The sequence below is a fragment of the Elephantulus edwardii genome, unplaced genomic scaffold (genome assembly GCF_000299155.1).
Source record: "Elephantulus edwardii isolate Elephantulus edwardi_28Jun2011 unplaced genomic scaffold, EleEdw1.0 scaffold00042, whole genome shotgun sequence".
Lineage (NCBI taxonomy): Eukaryota > Metazoa > Chordata > Mammalia > Macroscelidea > Macroscelididae > Elephantulus > Elephantulus edwardii.
Genome location: NW_006399792.1, coordinates 11,552,457 through 11,560,195, shown reverse-complemented (window position 1 = coordinate 11,560,195; position 7,739 = coordinate 11,552,457).

The window sequence follows — 7,739 nt, the reverse complement described above, 5'->3', positions numbered from 1 at the left end:
TAATAAAATATAATTATAGAAGAAAAAAAAGATCAAAAAAAATGTATTCTCATTAAAGCAAACTCCTGCTGAAGATTAATTTGAAAAGCAACTAGAAGAGTACACCAACAGAGAACTACCAGAAATACAAGCTAGTCGTGGCACTACGGACATCATTGCCAATATCAGAAGGATCTTGGCCAAAAGCAGAGAGTACCACAGGAATGTTTATCTGTATTTCATTGACTATGAAAACACATTTGACTGTGTGGATCAAAACAAACTGTGGCTAACCTTAAGAAAAATGGGAATCCCAGAACACATGCTGTTGTTTATGCATCACCTATACTTGGACCAGGAGCCAGTCATCAGAACAGAGTAAGGAAACACTGCATTGTTCAAAAATCAGTACAGGAGTGTGTTAGGGCTCATCCTATCTCCACACCTTTTCAATCTGTATGCAGAACAGATCATTCAAGAAGCTAGACTTTATGAGGAGGTACATGGTATCAGGACTTGAAGAAGACTCATCAACAACTTCATTATGCAGATGACCTTATTTGCTGAAACTGAGAAGAGCCTGAAGAATTTGCTGCTGAGGGTCAAGGACTATAGTTTGCAATACGGATTGAAGCCCAACATCAAGAAAACAAAGATTCTCACCACTGGGCCAATTGGCAAGATCATGACAGATGGAAAAGAGACTGGATTTGTTAACAATGTCAGCTTGCTCGGTTCCACAGTCAACACTCTTGGCAACAGCAGTCAGGAAATCAAATGAGAAATTGCATTAAGGAAATCTGGTGTCAGGGACCTTTCTAGAGTGTTGAAGAGCAATGACGTCAGTCTGGAGACTAATGTGCACCTGATCCAGGCCATGGTCTTCACAATTACTTCCTATGCATCAGATTGCTGGACAATAACCAAGGATGATAGAAGAAGAAGAATCAATGTCTTTGAGTTGTGTTGCCAGAGAAGAGCATTAAATATACCATGGACAGCTAAGAGAACGAACAGGTCCATGCTAGAAAGGTTGAAACCCAGCTGCTCCTTGGAAGCAAGGATTTTGAAGCTCTGTCTGACATACTTTAGGGATGTTTCAAGGAGGAACAATTCCTTGGAAAGAGACATCATGCTTCGAAGGGTGGAAGAACAACACAAGAGAGGAAGACCTTGAATGAGACAGATTGACTCAATGACTGAGGTAATGGGGTTAGGTGTTTCAGAGACAATGACATTGGCTTAAGATAGACAGGGTCCAGGGCGGTTGTACGTAGGGTTGCTATGAGTCGCAAGTGACTCAACAGTACATCACAACAACATCATCAATATCACACCCAAATAAAATCCTGCTGATGACAATCAAAAAATGGCTGAAACAGTACATTGACAGAGAACTACCAAGAAATATGAGCTGGGTTTAGAAGAGGCCATGGCAGTAGGGACATAATAGCCAGTATCAAATAGATCTTGGCCAAAAGCAGAGTACTAGAGGAATGTCTATCTATCTGTGTTTCATTGACTACACAGAGGCATTTGACTGTGGGGATGAAAATAAATTGTGGCTAACTGTGAGAAGAATGGGAATCTCAGAACACTTGATTGTGCTTATACTTAACCAGGAAGCAGTCCTCAGAACAGAGCAAGGAAACATTGCATGGTTCAAAATCAGGAAAGGAGTGCATCAGGGGTGCATCCTTTCTCCAAACCTTTCAATCTGTATGTGGAACAGATCATTCAGGAGGCTAGACTTTCTGAGGAGGAATATACCATCAGGATTAGAGGAATACTCATAAACAACCTGTGTTATGTAGATGATACAACCTTGCTTGCCAAAACTGTGGAGGACCTGAAGCATTTGCAAGGTCAAGGACTGCAGTCTGCAATATGGATGGAAGCTCAACATCAAGAAAACAAAGATTCTCATCTCTTGGCCAATTGAATGTGCCATGATAGACGGAGAAGAGATTGAGATTGTTAACAATTTCAGTTTGTTTGGTTCAATACTCTTGGAAACAGCAATTGGGAAATCAAAAGACAAATTGCATTAGGAAAATCTGATGTCAAGGACTTCTCTAGAGTTTTGATGAACAAGGATGCCAGACTAGAGCCTAAGATGTGCCTGATTGAGGCCATGGTTTTGGTATACATCAGAGAGCTGGACAATGACCAAGGATGGCAGAAATATCTATGCCATTGAGTTGTGATACCGTAGAAGAGTATTAAACATACCTGAACTGTGAAGAAAATAAATACATACGTCCCTGAGTGTGAAACCAAGATGCTCTTTGGAGGCAAAGATTTTGAGATCTCAATAATGAATAAGGATGACAGAAAAAGAATTGACGTATTTGAACTGTGGTGTTGGACAAGAGTACTGAATATTCCATGAACTGCTAAAAGAATAAACATATAGGTCTTGCAGAATATGTGGTCAGAATGCTCCTGGAGACAAACATTATAAAGCTTCAACTCACATACTTTGGACTTGTCAAGAAAGGCTATTTTTTGGACAGGGGCATCATGCTTGGAAATGCAGAGGGACAGTGAAAGAGAAGATCCTCAATCAGGTAGATTGAAGCAGTGACTGCAGCAATGTTCTTGGCTGTGTCAGAGATTGTAAGGATGGCACAGGATAGAGCCAACTTCAGATCTGTGGTTCATAAAGACACTATTAAGTTTTATTCAACTCTATGGTACCTAACTACAACAATAGCAACATGCCCAAAGTATGTGAGATCAAGCTCTGTTATCCTTGACTCCAAGGAACATTCCAGCTGCATTTTTTCTCAGACATATATGTTTGTTCTTTTGATACTCTATAGGATATTCAGTGTTCTTTTCCAATACCACAACTCAAAGGAACCAATTCTTCTGTCATTCTTATTCATTTTCCAGCTCTCAGATTCACAGCAACTGATTGAAAAGATGATAGCCTGAATCAGGAACACTTTAGTCTTCAAACTAACATCACTGGTCCTCAGTACCTTGGTATGTTTTTAGGAGAAGCCATTCCTTGGATAGAAGTATCATGTTTATAAAGGTCAGTTAAAGAGAAGAATATACTCAACAAGATGGAATGACACAGTGACTGAGGTAATGGACTCAAGAATGTCAGAGATTATAAAAATGATACAGGATAGGACAGGGTTCAGATTTGTCATTTATAGATTTGCTATGGGTTGTACTTAATTTAATGGCACTTAAAAAACATGTTTCAACATCTCACTCAAGTAAAAGGAAGTCCATCTATGACCCCAGAGTGGCCAAGTAGGATACAATAAAAACATTTGCAGAGTAATTTCTTTCTTGATTCATAAACTCTTCCTGGACTTCATCTCCAAGAACTGGGCTTTTCCAAAATTTACTCAGAAAACAAAGACAGACTCTTAGAAAGCACAAAGACAAATATGTTAGTGTCTGTTAGTTACTTGATACTTCGATACAACACATAACATCACTAGTAAATGGCTTTAAAAATAAAAACTCATTGACGCATAATCCTGAAAGATAAGCATCCAAATCAGGTCCCATTCATGTCACTTCCCTCTGTAATTCTATTTCCTGATTTCTGATAACTGCTGGCAATCTATGGCATTCTTTTGCTTTCATATAGGCCTATATGTACATGTTTCTGTGTCTATTATCTTTTGTTTATTTATTAGACATTCTTAGAAATTATTAGGTTTAGAACTTACCTTACTCTTACTCTGGTATGCCTCAATAGCATATAACAGAAAATTCCTATTTCCAAACAAGGTTATATTTCATAGCTATAGGGAGTAGGACTCTAACCCAACTCAGTGCACAACAGTGGGGTGGGAGGGGGAATGTGAAAGGGGCTTTCAATGAAAATATATTCTTCTCAATGTATATGAACAAAACACAATGTATATAACTTTTCTTTATAAGGCAAAACCTTGGAGTTGCACACTTCGGTGGGAGGAGGGAGAGGTGAAAAAAATGAGAAGGGTCTAGTGGGAATCTGAAAAGATTGGGTAATGATGGGCAAGGTCCAATGGTGATTTTATAAAACACGATACATGGGAATGATTGTATGGAACACAACATTAATGAAGAATAGTGTGAAAGACAATATATACAAACTTTATGCGCAAACCAACATAACAGAAAAATATGTATGATTTTTGTATGTAAATCATTGTAATTTTTTTTAAATAAATTCTTCTTCAGCATGGTACTAGTACAATGACAGACACATAGATCAATAGAATAGAATTGAGAACCCAGAAATCAGCCCATCTACATATGGTCAACTGATTTTTGACAAAGAGATGAAATAATTAAGCGGGGAAACAACAGCTTTTAAAACAAATGGTGTTGGCAAAATTGGAAAAATATCTGCAGAAGACTCAAGCAAGATCCACACCTCACTCCATATACAAAAACCAACTTAAGGTGGATCATGGACCTAGGACTAAAACCAAGGACTATAAACTTCATTACATAAAAGCTTGGAAGAACTCTAGTAGTCCTAATCCACAACATAAACAGTCTTCCAAGTATTCTGAAAAATCTACAACCAGGAGAAGATAAGATAGATGAATGGGACCTTCTAAAAATCAAATCCTTATGCACATCCAAAACCTTCTCTAACAGGGTAAAAAGGGAAGCCACAGACTAGGAAAAAGTATTTGGTAATGACATGTCATATAAGGGACTTATATCTAGAATTTATAAAATACTCAAGCACCACAACAAGATAAAGGTAAATAACCCAATTTAAAAAATGGGCAAAGGTTATGAACAGACACTTCACCAAAGAAGACATTCAGACGGCAAACAAGCACATGAAGAAATGTTCAAAATTCCTAGCTCTAAGAGAGATGCAAATCAAAACAACTATGAGATAATCATCTCACCCTAGTAAGAATAGCAAAATTTAACAGAACAGCAAGCAACAAATGCTGGCAAGGTTGTGGAGAAACTGGAACCCTTATTCACTGTTGGTGGGAGTGTAAAATGGTGCAACCACTGTGGAAAGTGGTGTAGCGCTTTCTCAAAAATTTTCAAATAGAGATACCATTTGACCCAGCAATTCCACTACTGGGAATATACCCTAAAGAGACCATAACCAACATCCAAGCAGAAATATGCACACCCATATTTATCACAGCTTTGTTCATAATAGCAAGGAGTTGGAAACAACATAAGTGCCCATCAACAAACAAATGGATAGAGAAGCTCTGGTATATTCACAAAATGGAATACTACGCTTCATTAAAAAACAAGGAACTCATGAAATATTCAAAATGGGTGACCCTGGAGGGCATTATGTGAGTGAAATATCTCAGTCACAAAAGAACAAGTACTGCATGGTGCCACGGTTGTAGAATGGGACTGACATCAGGGGTGGGGTGAGACTGAGAAAGATGGAATAAGTTATGTATACTGCATTGAAACAGATGAGGAAGAGAACAATCTAAAAGTGATATATGATAGGGTAGTATGGTATCACAAGAGTCCAGAATTAAGGTTGCATAGTGGAGTGTACTCAGGGTGGTGGTGGGAGCAGGGGGGCGGGGGGATTGTATACCAATGAAAGAATTTTTCTTTTACTTTTCAAAGAGAGGAGTGAACTGGAGGGGAGGGGTGGGCACAGATAAATGTACAACAATGAATGAATGGAAATCCAAAATCTCTGTAAGTGTTCGTTAAAATTAATTTTAAAAAATTTAAAAAAATTCTTCTTTTGGCTTTTTTTTTCTTTCTCTTCCAATAGAGTTCCATGACTCTGTTTTTAATTAATGGTTTTGGAAGACTGGATCTAAAAGCATATTATGGTTAGGGATTCCTCAAACTGAGAAGTCAAAAATGAGTTCAGAATAGATTCCAGAAGAAAGCAGGGTGTGAGAAAGATAGCTAATACTAATCTCTTGTATGTGTTCTTTCACTGTGATAGTGTCCTGTTTTAATTTTTTCCTTTCGCTTTATAACTCCTTTTCTTTTTATTGTTACTCATAAGAATATGCACATCAGAACATGCATAAGTTTAATAATTCCTACATGTACAGTTTAGTGATTGATGGATGATAGTATTTGAAGGGAAACTCATGATATGAGCTAAGAGGAAGCAGTCAGGATGTGTTCCACTCTTGACTGACTTGACTCAGACCTTAAACTAGAAAGACAATATCCTTATAACTCACAATTAAGCCCAGCTTTCCAAACCAAATCCCTAGATTTTAATAAAGTCTATCTTGACTTTCCTAAATCAAGTATGATGATAGTCAAGTTTATAGTCAAATGTTCAGTGACTGAGACTCCCAAACAGCCAGTGTTAACCTACAGAACCCACAGAAAGAATAAAGTTCAAGTTTTTCTTTTAACGCTTGTTGTTGTTGTTATGTGCCATTGAGTCACCTGCAACTCATAGCAACCCTATGTACAATAGTTCTGAGCCCTGCCCTATTCTGAGCTAGTATCACTGACTCCAAAACACCTACTCAAATTACCTTAGTTACTGTGCCAATACAACTCACCAGGGCTTTTCCGCTCTGTGATATCCCACCACCCTTCCAAGTATGATGTCTTTCTTCAAAGTCTGGTCTCTCCTGGCCACATGCCCAAAGTATGTGAGATGGAGCTTCAAGAGCATGGACTCAAAGGAAAACTTGGTTTCACCCTTTCTGAGACAGACATGTTAGTTCTCTTAGTGATCCATCATATGTTCCATTATCTTCTCCAGCACCACAACGTAAGGTATTGATTGATTTTTTTTCTGTCATCCTAGCCATTGTCCAGCGCTCTAATGCATAGCAAGTAACTGTGAAGACCATGGCTTGGATCAGTACATTTTAGTCTCTAGACTGACATGATTTATCTTTAACATTTTGGAGAGATCTTGGACAGCAGACTTCCCCAACATAATTTGTCTTTTGGTTTATTAACTGCTGGTGCCAAGAGTTTTGATTGTGAAACCCAGAAAGATAAAACTGTTCATCTCAATCTCTTCTCCTTCTATTGTGGTGCTGCCAATTGGCCCAGGAGTGAGAATCTTTGTTTTCTTGATGTTCAGCTTCAATCCATATTGAAGACTATAGTTCTTGACCATTTGCAGCAAACACTTCAGGTCTTCTTCAGAGAAGTTTATCTTGTACTTAGTTGTTTCAATATCCATCTCATCCTCAGTAAAAATTTTGCTTCTCCTTGAGACCCTTATCTACATTTTACTCTCTATAGTGTAATTCCATCTCTGACATTTTTCTAACCCTCACCACTTCTCTGCTTTCTTTAAAATATGCTCCTTTTACCAGTGATTTTGAGCATTTCTTCAAGTGTCTGTTGGCCATGCAAATGTCCTTCTCTGTGAAAAGTTTTTCCATGTCTCTTGCCCATTTTGTAATTGAATTATTTTGTAATGAGACTCCTGTCTGGGATGGTTTTTCCAAAAGTTTGTTCAGTCACTAGATTTTCTTTTCACCTTGTTGGGAAAAGGTTTTTGGGTGTGTGTGTGTGTGTGTGTGACAGCTAGGCAACATGTAATAAATGTTTGAAAGAACGTAATGAGGTAAGAAGTCTTATACATTGTTGGTGGGATTATGAAATATTACAATCATTTCAGAGGCAGTTTAGAATTTTCTAAAAAACTAAACATAGAAATCGCATATGACCCAGCATGGGAAAGTCTGCTGTTAGGGAACTCTCCAAAGTACTGAAGAGCAATGGTGTCTCTCTGGAGACTAAGGTGCATCTGATACAGGCTATAGTCTTCGCAATCACTTGTTATGCATCAGAGA